The 17,007-nt window shown below is 37.8% G+C and overlaps 1 protein-coding gene and 1 long non-coding RNA gene across 11 annotated transcripts in view; one reads left to right on the top strand and one right to left on the bottom strand.

The window, feature by feature from the left end:
* The window catches only part of LOC309667636, a 101,970-nt gene extending 84,965 nt beyond the window's left edge, over positions 1-17,005 (top strand). Inside the window, exons 2-3 of the long non-coding RNA XR_014267867.1 lie at positions 1,484-8,048; positions 13,429-17,005. This is a non-coding gene — a long non-coding RNA (uncharacterized lncRNA). The remainder of the gene's footprint in view (positions 1-1,483; positions 8,049-13,428) is intronic.
* The window catches only part of ARHGAP32 (Rho GTPase activating protein 32), a 278,046-nt gene that overhangs the window by 172,020 nt on the left and 89,019 nt on the right, over positions 1-17,007 (bottom strand). The window lies entirely within an intron of this gene.

Here is a 17,007-nt window from a genome sequence, read left to right as displayed (position 1 = left end):
TCTGTTTGCTAGCATTTTGTTGACAACTTCTGAATCTATGTTCATCAATGATATTGGCCTGTAGTTTTCTTTTTTGTGACATCTTTGTCTGGTTTTGGTATCAGGGTGATGGTGGCCTCGTAGAATGAGTTTGGGAGTGTTCCTCCCTCTGCTATATTTTGGAAGAGTTTGAGAAGGACAGGGTTTAGCTCTTCTCTAAATGTTTAATAGAATTCGTCTGTGAAGCCATCTGGTCCTGGGCTTTTGTTTGTTGGAAGATTTTTAATCACAGTTTCAATTTCAGTGCTTGTGACTGTCTGTTCGTATTTTCTATTTCCTCCCGGTTCAGTCTCGGAAGGTTGTGTTTTTCTAAGAATTTGTCCATCTCTTCCAGGTTGTCCATTTTATTGGCATATAGTTGCTTCTAGTAATCTCTCATGAGCCTTTGTATTTCTGCAGTGTCACTTGTTACTTCTGCTTTATCATTTCTAATTCTGTTGATTTGAATCTTCTCCCTTTTTTTCTTGATGAGTCTGGCTACTGGTTTATCAATTTTGTTTATCTTCTCAAAGAACCAGCTTTTAGTTTTATTGATCTTTGCTATCGTTTCCTTCATTTATTTCTGATCTGATTTTTATGATTTCTTTCCTTCTGCTAACTTTTAGGTTTTTCTGTTCTTCTTTCTCTAATTGCTTTAGGTGTAAGGTTAGGTTGCTTATTTGAGATGTTTCTTGTTTCTTGAGGTAGGTTTGTATTGCTATAAGCTTCCAACTTAGAACTGCTTTTGCTGAATCCCATAGGTTTTGGGCCATCGTGTTTTCACTGTCATTTGTTTCTAGGTATATTTTGATTTCCTCTTTGACTTCTTCAGTGATCTCTTGGTTATTTAGTAGTGTATTATTTACCCTCAATGTGTCTGTATTTTTTACAGATTTTTTCCTGTAATTGATATCTAGTCTCATAGCGTTGTGTCGGAAAAAATAATTTCAGTTTTCTTAAATTTACCAAGGCTGATTTGTGACCCACGATACGATCTATCCTTGAGAATGTTCCATGAGCACTTGAGAAGAAAGTGTATTGTGTTGTTTTTGGATGGAATGTCCTATAAATATCAATTGAGGCCATCTTGTTTAATGTGTCATTTAAAGCTTTTGTTTCGTATTTATTGTCATTTTGGATGATCTGTCCATTGGTGAAAGTGGGGTGTTAAAGTCCCCTACTATTATTGTGTTACTGTCGATTTCCCCTTTTATGGTTGTTAGCATTTGCCTTATGTATTGAGGCGCTCCTATGCTGTGTGCATAAATATTTACAATTGTTATACCTTCTTCTTGGATTGATCCCTTGAGCATTATGTAGTGTCCTTCTTTGTCTCTTGTAATAATCTTTATTTTAAAGTCTATTTTATCTGATATGAGAATTGTTATTCCAGCTTTCTTTTGATTTCCATTTGCATGGAATATCTTTTTCCATCCCCTCACTTTCAGTCTGTATGTGTCCCTAGGTCTGAAGTGGGTCTCTCGTAGCAGCATATACATGGGGCTTGTTTTGTATCCATTCAGCCAGTCTGTGTCTTTTGGTTGGAGCATTTAATCCATTTACATTTAAGGTAATTATCAATATGTATGTTCCTATTACCATTTTCTTAATTGTTTTGGGTTTGTAATTGTAGGTCTTTTCCTTCTCTTGTGTTTCCTGCCTGGAGAAGTTCCTTTAGCATTTGTTGTAAAGCTGGTTTGGTGGTGCTGAATTCTCTTAGCTTTTGCTTGTCTTTAAAGGTTTTAATTTCTCCGTCAAATGTGAATGAGATCCTTGCCGGGTAGGGTAATCTCGGTTGTAGGTTTTTCCCTTTCATCACTTTAAATATGTCCTGCCACTCCCTTCTGGCTTGCAGAGTTTCTGCTGAAAGATCAGCTGTTAACCTTATGGGGATTCCCTTGTATGTTATTTGTTGCTTTTCCCTTGCTGCTTTTAATATTTTTTCTTTGTATTTAATTTCTGATAGTTTGATTAATATGTGTCTTGCCGTGTTTCTCCTTCCATTTCTCCTGTATGGGACTCTCTGCACATCCTGGACTTGATTGACTATTTCCTTTCCCATAGTAGGGATGTTTCCAACTATAATCTCTTCAAATATTTTCTCAGTCCCTTTCTTTTTCTCTTCTTCTTCTAGGACCCCTATAATTCAAATGTTGGTGCATTTTTGTTGTCCCAGAGCTCTCTGAGACTGTCCTCAATTCTTTTCTTTCTTTTTTCTTTATTCTGCTCTGTGGTAGTTATTTCCACTATTTTACCTTTCCAGTCACTTACCCGTTCTTCTGCCTTGGTTATTCTGCTGTTGATTCCTTCTAGAGAATTTTTAATTTCATTTATTGTGTTGTTCATCATTGTTTGCTCTTTAGTTCTTCTAGGTCCTTGTTAAATGTTTCTTGTATTTTCTCCATTCTATTTCCAAGATTTTGGATCACCTTTACTATCATAATTCTGAACTCTCTTTTCAGGTAGACTGCTTATTTCCTCTTCATTTGTTTGGGCTGGTGGGTTTTTACCTTGCTCCTTCATCTGTTGTGTATTTCTCTGTCTTCTCATTTTGCTTAACTTACTGTGTTTGGGATCTCCTTTTTGCAGGCTGCAGGTTCGTAGTTCCTGCTGTTTTTGGTGTCTGCCCCCAGTGGGTAAGGTTGCTTCAGTGGGTTGTGTAGGCTTCCTGGTGGATGGGACTGATGCCTGTGTTCTGGTGGATGAGGATCTTGTCTTTCTGTTAGGCAGGACCACATCCGGTCGTGTGTTTCGGGGTGTCTGTGAACTTATTATGATTTTAGGCAGCCTCTCTGTTAATGGGTGGGGTTGTGTTCCTGTCTCGCTGGTTGTTTGGCATGGGGTGTCCAGCACTGGAGCTTGCTGGTCGTTGAGTGGAGCTGGGTCTTAGCATTGTGATGGAGATCTCTGGGAGAACTCTCGCCAATTGATATTACATGGGGCCAGGAGGTCTTTGTTGGTCCAATGTCCTGAACTCAGTTCTCCCACCTCAGAGGCTCAGGCCTGACACCCAGCCTGAGCATCAAGACCCTGTCAGCCACACAGATGTTCGAGGGGTGTGGTTTGGTCCCAACGGGTTGCAGAGCTCCCTGCAGTCGGCCACGTCAGACTCAGAGCAGAGCTTAGACTTCCTGATGGACCAGAAGCTGACAGAGCTCTACGGGGAGTTTTGCATTTTAAGTCAGTTCAAAATGCCTTTCCTGATCTAAAACATTTTTTTTTTAAATTTCCCATGTTTTCTTTTGAATATTTCATGTTTTTATTTAATACATTATATCTTCAACCATTTGGAAATTATCCCTGGTGTGAGGCAGGTCTCCAATTTGATTTTCCACAGATGCATATCCAGTTTCCCCCAAAGTATTTCCTGAATACTTTGCTGGTGGCGCAGTGGTTAAGAATCCGCCTGCCAATGCAGGGGACATGGGTTCGAGCCCTGTGCCGGGAAGATCCCACATGCCACGGAGCAACTAAGCCCCTGAGCCACAACTACTTAGCCCATGTGCCACAACTACTGAAGCCTATGCACCTAGAGCCCGTGCTTCGCAACAAGAGAAGCCACTGCAACAAGAAGCCGACTCATTGCAATGAAGAGTAGCCCCCGACTGTCGCAACTAGAGAAAGCAAGCACACAGCAATGAAGACCCAACGCAGCCAAAATAAATTAATTAAAAAAACAAAATCAAAAACATAATGTCTCTGCTGGTTTTTGAGAAGCCATCTTTGCCATACCTGCCTATGTATTAGGGTGTATTTCCAGGCTTTCCATTTTACTCCCTTATGCCCTCTATTCATACCGGTACCACAAGGTTTTAACTATTGACACTTTATAGCGATGTCTGCTCACACTAATCCTGTATCCAACATCCTTGCTTTTTTCTTTTCCCCAAAGTTTCTTTGCTAAATTATCTGGTCAAGGTCAATTTCTTTCAAAACCAATTTACCTAGGTTTTTACAAGGATTCTTATTATCACATTAAATTTATAATAAACTGACATCTTTATGATGTTGAATATTTTGCTATGAACAAGGTATACCTTTTCATTTATTCCAAACTTCTTTCATGTCCTTCAGTGATATTTTAAATTTTCCTCATATAGGTTTTAGAATTTCTTATTAAGTTTATTTCTGAGTATTTTATCTTCTTTGTTGCTCTTAAAAATGGCACCTTTTCTTCCATCATATCTTCTAACTGGTTATTGTTTGATACACTGTTATTAGCCTTATTTTGCAGACGGGAAGACTGAAATATATTAGCACACCTCAGTCACTCCAGATGTGACAGACCATCTTCTCCTAGACGTTCCCACTTCCCAGCCTGAAGAGGACACTAAAAGAAGCCACTCTCAGCTCTAGAGACCCACTAGACTAGGTGACAGACACCAAGATTCTGCCTCACTGAATGCCCCCTTCAGAAGTTTCCTCTCAAAAGCCATGAACATAACTACCAGTGGACTTCCAATTCAAGACCTCATATATGTTGAGAAACAGAGCTCTCCTTCTCCAAGTCTCTGAAAAGCCAGTAAGCCAAATAAAAGGAAATAACTCCTTAAGAGATTAATATGGGTGGGATCAGCAGGCCAGAAATCTCGATCAACTTTTGGAAGACAAAAAAGCAAATGGGATCATACTGACTGGTAAACCGGCAGAGAAAAACAGAGGTTCAAGGAGGCTACACTCCCACTTCTCTCCACAACAAAAGAGGTACTTGCCCCCAAGGAATTAGTAAAAACTGGAAAATTACTCTGTAAATAAATTTAACAGTCAATTAGAAGGACTAGGGCTCCTAATGTGGGTATCTGCACCTAAGAGAAGGCAGAGCTATACACATCATGGGACTGCTGGAGAAAACACTGTAGGGGGAGGAAACAAAGAAGGGCAATATTTAGCTTAGCAGTAAAAGCTTCAATTCTGTTCAGTCAGAACAAACAGAACATGTACATTGAATGAATCAAGCTACAAAGCTGAAGAAGAAAGACAATAATCTAAATTTATCACTGTATAAATATTATGTCAGTGGATATGTTATATCTATACGTGAAGAAGAATGCTTAGAAATTACTTCTATACTCAAATTGAATCTGAAAGATTAAAGAAAAGAACGAAATCAATGGCCTAAAGCAGCAGTCCCCAACCTTTTTGGCACCAGGGACCAGTTTCATGGAAGACAATTTTTCCACGGATGGGGACAGGGCAGGGGGGGACGGTTCAGGCCGTAATGCGAACAGTGGGGAGCGGCAGATGAAGCTTCACTCACTCGCGCACCAGCCTGCTCACCTCCTGCGGTGTGGCCCGGTTCCTCACAGGCCACGGACCGGTACCTAACGGTCCACGGCCTGGGGGTTGGGGACCCCTGGCCTAAAGAACAAGTACAAGAAATACCTCAAATCACAAAATCAAAATGTAAAGATAAATACATCATGAAAAAATGATTAAGGAGACTAAATATGCAATAAACAGATTCCACAAGGAGAAAATTATTACAGATAAAAGAGGTAATAATTAAATTAATAATAGATAACATTAAAAAATCTTTCCTAATATGAAGACCTGAATCTGTAGATTGAAAGTCACTGAGCTCCAAGCTGAAGATTTGATGACAAAATACACATAACTACGAATAAAAAGAAAATCTTACAAGCATTCAGAAAGAATAAGTTGCCTACAACGGAAAAGAAAAAAACAGCATTGAGTATATGCAAGAAATCAGAGTACATCACTCATAGAACTTATCTGAACAAAATACACAAGAAAATATCAACCAAATAACAAATGAACTAGAACAGATACATTAAGATGTAATATGATAAAAAGGAGAGCAAACAACGACACATATAACTGAATCTGACTGAATGATAAATAATAGTAAAGCATTACAGCAAAATACCAGGCCTGGGGGTGAGGGGAGAATGGTGTTAAACACAAGAGTACCCAAAGTCTCATCCAGAGAGAAGGGGACTGAAAGAAGTATTCTAAAGACCTTATCTTAAAAGGAAGGGAAATAGGGAAGAAAAGAGCACCAAGAGGGTAAAAAACAGCCTACCTAAGTTAAAGAAACTGTTTGATTTGCAAATTATTAATACAGAAAATGCATATCTGCATATAAGAGCATGGAAAAGGAAGCTAATCACTAATGGAAAGTAAAAGTATAGCAGAACTTCTAAAATTAAGTATCTAGAAAGGTTTTGCTTGTTCTGATTGTAATCTTCCCAGGTTTGTCACTTTATGTATTTTTTTTTAAAAAGGAAATTGACTATATTACATTTATAAACAGAGCTTTAAGTGTTTCAGGGATTTTCATTCACTAAGTTTGAACATGCAATTGACTGTTTACGAGGGTTTAATGTTAAGTTGAATCCAAAGCTTAAGGAGAAATAGAAAGAAAAAGAAAGTTAAAATTTTAACTTTAAATAAATAACTTAATAACCAGGAACTTCTATATAGTTTTATACAGTTTCTGTGCTCTAAGGTCCTTCTTGTACATCATAAAACTCATACAGATAAACATACCTTGGATTCCATCCCAAAGAGTTTAATTACTGAAATACCAAGAAAGTCTTGTAGGAGCATGCTTCATGGTTAATTACAAAGGCAGCCAATTGGCTAGACTCCAATACTGAATAAAATTTTCTGAGATTAAGCAATGTTCACATCAGACTCTGCTGATTATCATTAAATTTATTATTTTTGTGACACTAATGAGAGTATATTGGGTGATAGTTCTATTTCATATTGAAACAATATTTTAGGGGCTAAACTATACTCCAGATCACACATCCAAAGTTACACAGTAATAGAAATATCTTTTTTTTTTAATGCAAAAATACACATCTTTTTTGGTATCATACATAACAGATTATTAAGGGTGTGATGACTAGGAAAAGTCACAGAGTATAAAATAGGCCTGGGTGTGATATTGATATATCTGTCACTGGAAAGCTGTTAATGCTACCTCTCTATCCTGGGAACCCTAAAATGAGGAATTTCTATAGAAGACAAAATAACAGTCAGGGTATTAAAAGCAGAGAACTGTGAAATAGCTTTATGGGTTTCCAGAGGAATTTAGCCATTAAAATAGCCATCCTAGATCTGAAAGAAATGCAAGAACATAGAAGAAATACCATATTCCAAGCCCTTGTTACCTATTTGGACTGATGCAGTATCTTCTAACTCATGGCCTCATTTCAAATAAGGCAGAGAATGAATAAAGCAAGCAACCAACCAACCAATCAAATGCATGAGCCATTATTATTAGTTCTCTGATGCTATAAACCAATAGAGACATTGCAAAAAAATTAAAATATGTACACCAAATTATCTGGTTTAACTCAAATCAGAAGCTTCTCTTCTCACTTAAAATCAATTGTCTTATAATGGAGATACAAGTGAAGATCTGACTGAGAGATCTGGGCATCTGTATACTCTTAATTTTAAAGGTATACAAGTTCTAGAAATGTGGTTTAATTATGCACTATCTCTGTAAACATTTCAAACTATATGTCATTGTTTGTCATACATACTAGGCTATGAATCTGCCAACAATGAGATACCAGAGAACATTAAACAAGATCATATGATAGGGCTTCCCTGGTGGCGCGGTGGATGGGAGTCTGCCTGCCAATGCAGGGGACACGGGTTCGATCCCTGGTCCGGGAAGATCCCACATGCCGCGGAGCAACAAAGCTCGTGCACCACAACTACTGAGCCTGTGCTCTAGAGCCCGCAAGCCACAACTACTGAGCCCACGTGCCACAACTACTGAAGCCCGCGTGTCTGGGACCCGTGCTCCACAGCAAGAGAAGCCACTGCAATGAGAAGCCCGCGCACCACAGCAGAGAGTGGCCCCCGCTCGCCGCAACTAGAGAAAGCCCACGCGCATCAAAGAAGACCCAACGCCAAAATAAAATAATAAATAAATAAATAATTTTTTTTAAAAAAAGATCATATGATAAACATTTCTACTCTCAAATGCCAAAGAACTAGAACCTCTCATGATCGTGAGTTAATAATAATTCCCAGGTGTCCTCGAGGTCATATTTTTTTTTTTTTTTTTTTTTTTTTCATGTAATGTCTGAAACATTTATATTAACATATTTCCATACATATTTCCATACAAATACAAATATAAGATTTTTAGAAATTTCATGTAATGTCTGAAATATTTATATTAACATATTTCCATACATATTTCCATACAAATACAAATATAAGATTTTTAGGAATTTCATGTAATGTCTGAAACATTTATATTAACATATTTCCATACAAATAACCCAATGAAAGTTTAGTATTAGTTGTTTTGTTTGTTTTTTTTATACTGCAGGTTCTTATTAGGCATCAATTTTATACATATCAGTGTATACATGTCAATCCCAATCGCCCAATTCAGCACACCACCATCCCCACCTCACCGCAGTTTTCCCCCCTTGGTGTCCATATGTCCATTCTCTACATCTGCGTCTCAAATTCTGCCCTGCAAACTGGCTCATCTGTACCATTTTTCTAGGTTCCACATACATGCATCAATACACGATATTTGTTTTTCTCTTTCTGACTTACTCCACTCCGTATGACAGTCTCCAGATCCATCCACGTCTCAACAAATGACTCAATTTCGTTCCTTTTTATGGCTGAGTAATATTCCATTGTATATATGTACCACATCTTCTTTATCCATTCGTCTGTTGATGGGCATTTAGGTTGCTTCCATGACCTGGCTATTGTGAATAGTGCTGCAATGAACATTCGGGTGCATGTGTCTTTTTGAATTACGGTTTTCTCTGGGTATATGCCCAGTAGTGGGATTGCTGGGTCATATGGTAATTCTATTTTTAGTTTTTTAAGGAACCTCCATATTGTTCTCCAGAGTGGCTGTATCAATTTACATTCCCACCAACAGTGCAAGAGGGTTCCCTTTTCTCCACACCCTCTCCAGCATTTGTTGTTTGTAGATTTTCTGATGATCCCCATTCTAACAGGAGTGAGGTGATACCTCATTGTAGTTTTGATTTGCATTTCTCTAATAATTAGTGATGTTGAGCAGCTTTTCATGTGCTTCGTGGCCATCTGTATGTCTTCTTTGGAGAAATGTCTATTTAGGTCTTCTGCCCATTTTTGGATTGGGTTGTTTGTTTCTTTGATATTGAGCTGAATGAGCTGTTTATATATTTTGGAGATTAATCCTTTGTCCGTTGATTCATTTGCAAATATTTTCTCCCATTCTGAGGGTTGTCTTTTCGTCTTGTTTATGGTTTCCTTTGCTGTGCAAAAGCTTTGAAGTTTCATTAGGTCCCACTTGTTTATTTTTGTTTTTATTTCCATTACTCTAGGAGGTGGATCAAAAAAGATCTTGCTGTGATTTATGTCAAAGAGTGTTCTTCCTATGTTTTCCTCTAAGAGTTTTACAGTGTCCAGTCTTATATTTAGGTCTCTAATCCATTTTGAGTTTATTTTTGTGTATGGTGTTAGGGAGTATTCTAATTTCATTCTTTTACATGTAGCTGTCCAGTTTTCCCAGCACCACTTATTGAAGAGACTGTCTTTTCTCCATTGTATATCTTTGCCTCCTTTGTCATAGATTAGTTGACCATAGGTGCGTGGGTTAATCTCTGGGCTTTCTATCTTGTTCCATTGATCTATGTTTCTGTTTTTGTGCCAGTACCATATTGTCTTGATTACTGTAGCTTTGTAGTATAGTCTGAAGTCAGGGAGTCTGATTCCTCCAGCTCCATTTTTTTGCCTCAAGACTGCTTTGGCTATTCGGGGTCTTTTGTGTCTCCATACAAATTTTAAGATGATTTGTTCTAGCTCCGTAAAAAATGCCATTGGTAATTTGATAGGGATTGCATTGAATCTGTAGATTGCTTTGGGTAGTATACTCATTTTCACAATGTTGATTCTTCCAATCCAAGAACATGGTATATCTCTCCATCTGTTGGTATCATCTTTAATTTCTTTCATCAGTGTCTTATAGTTTTCTGCATACAGGTCTTTTGTCTCCCTAGGTAGGTTTATTCCTAGGTATTTTATTCTTTTTGTTGCAATGGTAAATGGGAGTGTTTCCATAATTTCTCTTTCAGATTTTTCATCATTAGTGTATAGGAATGCAAGAGATTTCTGTGCATTAATTTTGTATCCTGCAACTTTACCATATTCATTAATTAGCTCTAGCAGTTTTCTGGTGGCAGTTTTAGGATTCTCTATGTATAGTATCATGTCATCCGCAAACAGTGACAGTTTTACTTCCTCTTTTCCAATTTGTATTCCTTTTATTTCTTTTTCTTCTCTGATTGCCGTGGCTAGGACTTCCAGAACTATGTTGAATAATAGTGGTGAGAGTGGACATCCTTGTCTCGTTCCTGATCTTAGAGGAAATGCTTTCAGTTTTTCACCATTGAGAATGATGTTTGCTGTGGGTTTGTCATATATGGCCTTTATTATGTTGAGGTAGGTTCCCTCTATGCCCACTTTCTGGAGAGTTTTTATCATAAATGGGTGTTGAATTTTGTCAAAAGCTTTTTCTGCATCTATTGAGATGATCATATGGTTTTTATTCTTCAGTTTGTTAATATGGTGTATCACATTGATTGATTTGCGTATATTGAAGAATCCTTGCATCCCTGGGATAAATCCCACTTGATCGTGGTGTATGATCCTTTTAATGTGTTGTTGGATTCTGTTTGCTAGTATTTTGTTGAGGATTTTTGCATCTATATTCATCAGTGATATTGGTCTGTAATTTTCTTTTTTTGTAGTGTCTTTGTCTGGTTTTGGTATCAGGGTGATGGTGGCCTCATAGAATGAGTTTGGGAGTGTTCCTTCCTCTGCAATTTTTTGGAAGAGTTTGAGAAGGATGGGTGTTAGCTCTTCTCTAAATGTTTGATAGAATTCACCTGTGAAGCCATCTGGTCCTGGACTTTTGTTTGTTGGAAGATTTTTAATCACAGTTTCAATTTCATTACTTGTGATTGGTCTGTTCATATTTTCTGTTTCTTCCTGATTCAGTCTTGGAAGGTTATACCTTTCTAAGAATTTGTCCATTTCTTCCAGGTTGTCCATTTGATTGGCATAAAGTTGCTTATAGTAGTCTCTTAGGATGTTTTGTATTTCTGCAGTGTCTGTTGTAACTTCTCCTTTTTCATTTCTGATTTTATTGATTTGAGTCCTCTCCCTCTTTTTCTTGATGAGTCTGGCTAATGGCTTATCAATTTTGTTTATCTTCTCAAAGAACCAACTTTTAGTTTTATTGATCTTTGCTATTGTTTTCTTTGTTTCTATCTCATTTATTTCTGCTCTGATCTTTATGATTTCTTTCCTTCTGCTAACTTTGGGTTTTGTTTGTTCTTCTTTCTCTAGTTTCTTTAGGTGTAAGGTTAGATTGTTTACTTGAGATTTTTCTTGTTTCTTTAGGTAGGCTTGTATAGCTATAAACTTCCCTCTTAGAACCGGTTTTGCTGCATCCCATAGGTTTTGGGTCGTCGTGTTTTCATTGTCATTTGTCTCTAGGTATTTTTTTATTTCCTCTTTGATTTCTTCAGTGATCTTTTGGTTATTTAGTAACGTATTGTTTAGCCTCCATGTGTTTGTCTTTTTTACGTTTTTTTCCCTGTAATTCATTTCTAATCTCATAGCGTTGTGGTCAGAAAAGATGCTTGGTATGATTTCAATTTTCTTAAATTTACTGAGGCTTGATTTGTGACCCAAGATGTGATCTATCCTGGAGAATGTTCCGTGCGCACTTGAGAAGAACGTGTAATCTGCTGTTTTTGGATGGAATGTCCTATATATATCAATTAAATCTATCTGGTCTATTGTGTCATTTAAAGCTTCTGTTTCCTTATTTATTTTCATTTTGGATGATCTGTCCATTGGTGTAAGTGAAGTGTTAAAGTCCCCCACTATTATTGTGTTACTGTCGATTTCCTCTTTTATAGCTGTTAGCAGTTGCCTTATGTATTGATGTGCCCCTATGTTGGGTGCATATATATTTATAATTGTTATATCTTCTTCTTGGATTGATCCCTGGATCATTATGTAGTGTCCTTCCTTGTCTCTTGTAACATTCTTTATTTTAAAGTCTATTTTATCTGATATGAGTATAGCTACTCCAGCTTTCTTTTGATTTCCATTTGCATGGAATATCTTTTTCCATCCCCTAACTTTCAGTCTGTATGTGTCCCTAGGTCTAAAGTGGGTCTCTTGTAGACAGCATATATATGGGTCCTGTTTTTGTATCCATTCAGCCAGTCTATGTCTTTTGGTTGGGGCGTTTAATCCATTCACGTTTAAGGTAATTATCGATATGTATGTTCCTATGACCATTTTCTTAATTGTTTTGGGTTTGTTTTTGTAGGTCCTTTTCTTCTTTTGTGTTTCCCACTTAGAGAAGTACCTTTAGCATTTGTTGTAGAGCTGGTTTGGTGGTGCTGAATTCTCTTAGCTTTTGCTTGTCTGTAAAGCTTTTGATTTCTCCATCAAATCTAAATGAGATCCTTGCCGGGTAGAGTAATCTTGGTTGTAGGTTCTTCCCTTTCATCACTTTAAGTATATCATGCCACTCCCTTCTGGCTTGCAGAGTTTCTGCTGAGAAATCAGCTGTTAACCTTATGGGAGTTCCCTTGTATGTTATTTGTCGTTTTTCCCTTGCTGCTTTCAATAATTTTTCTTTGTCTTTAATTTTTGCCACTTTGATTACTATGTGTCTCGGCGTGTTTCTCCTTGGGTTTATTCTGTATGGGACTCTCTGCGCTTCCTGGACTTGGATGGCTATCTCCTTTCCCATGTTAGGGAAGTTTTCGACTATAATCTCTTCAAATATTTTCTCTGGTCCTTTCTCTCTCTCTTCTCCTTCTGGGACCCCTATAATGCGAATGTTGTTGCGTTTAATGTTGTCCCAGAGGTCTCTTAGGCTGTCTTCATTTCTTTTCATTCTTTTTTCTTTAGTCTGTTCCGCAGCAGTGAATTCCACCATTCTGTCTTCCAGGTCACTTATCCGTTCTTCTGCCTCAGTTATTCTGCTATTGATTCCTTCTAGTGTAGTTTTCATTTCAGTTATTGTATTGGTCATCTCTGTTTGTTTGTTCTTTAATTCTTCTAGGTCTTTGTTAATCATTTCTTGCATCTTCTCAATCTTTGCCTCCATTCTTATTCCGAGGTCCTGGATCATCTTCACTATCATTATTCTGAATTCTTTCTCTGGAAGGTTGCCTATCTCCACTTCATTTAGTTGTTTTTCTGGGGTTTTTTCTTGTTCCTTCATCTGGTATATAGCCCTCTGCCTTTTCATCTTCTCTATCTTTCTGTAACTGTGGTTTTTGGTCCGCAGGCTGCAGGATTGTAGTTTTTCTTGCTTCTGCTCTCTGCCCTCTGGTGGTTGAGGCTATCTAAGAGGCTTGATGGTAGGCTCTCGAGGTCATATTTTTAAAAGGTCACATTACTGTATGCACTACTTCACTTTTATGTTGGCTGCATAATTTATACACCACTGGTGCTCAAAGAAGGAATTTCAGAACTGAGAAATAAGCTGTAGCCTCTTAAAAGTTATTACTTACTAGAAAATAACATTTAGCAGCAGACATATGAAAATTTTTTATAGAACTGAAGTCTTTTACTTTTAACATCAGTTACCCTGGGGTTCAAGATTTTGCTCTACCATATACTGATGATATGGTGTATGTGGCTTTCTGAGCTACAATTTCTGCATCTGGAAGATAGGAAATAATAACACCTACTTTACAGGATTAATAAACATATAACTGATATACTATATCATATTTGGCTTAGTACACTGCATATAACTCCTAAATAAATTTTTCTCTCTTAAAAGAATTAAAACATTTTTGTTTTTCCTTTCTGCCTTATATTCCCCTTTCATATTTACAGAAGCATTCTTCTAATGATCCCTAAGGACTATTCTAAAGACTCTGAGGATCTCGAAATATTCTAGTCTAAGAACTCTTTTACCGTAATGGTATGATAGATATTAACTTCACAAAATTAGAAATCAGAAAATGAGAGATTTGTGAGTCAGTGGTAGGCAGGTTAGAACTACTGCCATGAAGGGAGACTGACCAACTTCCCACAGAGCTATAACATAAGAAAAGGTACCCCTTACTCCAACCAAGTCCAAAAATAAAAGTTATTCCAAAAGCTACTGGGCATAGTGCTCCTCTGTGAGTACCTCCTCCTAAAGCAGATGACAACTGGAAGTACCAGAAACCTACATTTCAGGCAGCTATGACTTTACCCTCTTAGCCATGCTGCCTCAAATGACACAATGCTATTCTCTTAAGAATGAATTTAAAACCCAGATCAGAAGCTATTCAGAGAAAAAGAAGAGCACACAATCTTCTGCCCTTATTCTGTGTGTGTGCATGCATGGAAATTAATGAGTATGTAACCATAATGACAGTTTGGTTAATGTGTATTAGCACAGATTTTAAAGAAACACATAAAACTTTTCTATATATATTTTTAACTATCAAATTGATTTTACAGAAACAACTCTCATATACAGCACTGAATCTATAATTGGTTCTCCCAAGGTTACAGCTGCAACTCCCACTATCCGCCCCTCACCACCTTCGACACCCACACACATTTTTTTCTGCAAGGCGTTTCAGCTGGAACGCCACTGTGAACACTGTGCAAGCACTCGGATGCCACATTTCCTTACGTTCTGACTGCTGAAGAGGTGAGAAACGCTGCTTGGAATGTGGCCTTACCTTGATCTCTTTGTTGCACTTATAAATGAAATAAGATCAAACCTCAACGACATATTTGGTTTGGGAGAGTCACGGTGACGTTCAGCTATGAAATAATACTGTAAACAGACAAATGCCCTAAAGTATCACGGTTTCCTAAAACAATGCATACACTAGCTCAGTTTCTCAGGATGAAAACGTGGTCACATAGTCCTAAAGAAAAGAAAAGCTCAATCTTACACAGATTTGCTTTTAAATGAGCTGTCAAAAGAATATCCCAGACAGCCTCCTGTTGCCTCACAAGTAAATGGAGGATCACAGTACCAAATCTATCACAACAACAAAGTCCAGGTTGTTTCTTCCTTTGACAAATATGTCAAAATAACTTCCACAATTTTAACACCAGGCCAAACAGTTTTAACACAAACATAATAAATACCTCATTCCTACTAATTGTTCATGACACACTGACCATATTTAAAACTATGCAATATGTGAAGCATCAGCACACCTTGGGAGAGAAGTAGCTTACTCAAATAAGAAAGCCTAGGGACTTCCCTCGTGGTCCAGCAGTTAAGACACCGAGCTCCCAATGCAGAAGGCCCAGGTTCAATCCCTGGTCAGGGAACTAGATCCCGCATGCCACAACTAAGAGCCTGCATGCTGCAACTAAAAGACCCCGCATGCAGCAACTAAAAAGACCCCGTGTGCCACAACTAAGACCTGGAGCAGCCAAATAAGTAAACATTTTTTTTTAAAAAGGCTAAAATAAAATTATGGAGAGAATGAGAAGGCTGACACAAAAGAAGAATTTCATATGTTAATAAAATAGTTCATTTTCATACTTTGAACACTGAATTATTCTTTAAAATGTAAAACATACTTCTTATTCATTTTAACCACTGATTAACAAATTTAGTGTGGGTTATCAAGAGGTCCTAATATTCAATCTCTTCTGTAATTTAACCTAGACTTTAAAAATAAAATCTGTGGATAAAGAAATCCTTTAACTTGAGAAACGAAAGACTCTTTGAACACTAAACATAAAGACAAGATCTGGGCTTCCCTGGTGGCGCAGTGGTTGAGAATCTGCCTGCCAATGCAGGGGACAAGGGTTAGAGCACTGGTCTGGGAAGATCCCACATGCCGCGGAGCAACTAGGCCCGTGAGCCACAACTACTGAGCCTGCGCGTCTGGAGCCTGTGCTCCGCAACAAGAGAGGCCACGATAGTGAGAGGCCCACGCACCGCCATGAAGAGTGGCCCCCACTTGCCGCAACTACAGAAAGCCCTCGCAGAGAAATGAAGACCCAACACAGCCATAAATAAATAAATAAATAAAATTTAAAAAAAAAAAAAAGACAAGATCTGATGAAAATAATGATCTGTTCTCCTACCCAATTACTCATAGATAAAACTGTAAAAGATGTTTAACTGCCCATGTGGCTGACAGTGATAATATGCAGTACAAACTTCAAGAGTTTTTTTTAATACCTCCAAAAGAATTAATTTGCTAACCGTGTTGAGAAAGAAAAGCCAGAATAAAGCCTCCTAAAATTTGTAACAGCACAACACAATTAATACACAAATGGCACTGTGTCTACAAGCTGGGTGAGACCTCTTTCTTCACCAATGAAAGGAACTTGGAGAGCTGCTTAATCAGGAGGCATTCGCAAACACTTCAATTATGAAGTTACAGCTAGAGATCAAACCAAGAGAGATTTGCCAGGGCGGGGGGCAGGGGAGATATAAGGGGAGTGAGATATAAGGTCAGAGGCTTTGATTCATGAAACAATTAATTTGTACTTAATCAAAATGTTTCATACACATGAATAAGGCAACAAAAGCAGCCATACATACATACACACACACACACACACACACACACACACACAGGAACATATTCCAAGAAAAAGAAGAAGAAAAATCTACTAGATTCAAATCCAAATCACGTTAGGTACAAATCAGATATACGAAGGGGTAGTAGTTCAGTCTCTACCTGAAATTCCTGAAATGCTACTACAAAACCTGTCTAACACCTTCTCTTCCTGGTGTTCTAACAAGTCATTTAAAATGTCTTTTACAAGCTCAGGACAAGTTGTGGAATGAAGAGTGCTACATACAACTAGAAACCTGTCCTCTTCAGCTCCAAACCTTCCCCCAGAGAAAAGAAGTCTTACTGGAAAAGAGATTAAAACAAAGAGGATGGGAGGGCTGAGTAGCACAAGTGAAGGATGTGGACAGAGGGACAAAGGTGAGAGAGGGAGAACTGACAGCAAATTCCATAA

Source organism: Balaenoptera physalus, assembly GCF_965194825.1.
Source record: "Balaenoptera physalus genome assembly, chromosome: 10".
Taxonomy (NCBI): Eukaryota; Metazoa; Chordata; class Mammalia; order Artiodactyla; family Balaenopteridae; genus Balaenoptera; species Balaenoptera physalus.
Note: the sequence above shows the minus strand (reverse complement) of the source record. Positions and strands in the feature narration are given on the sequence as shown.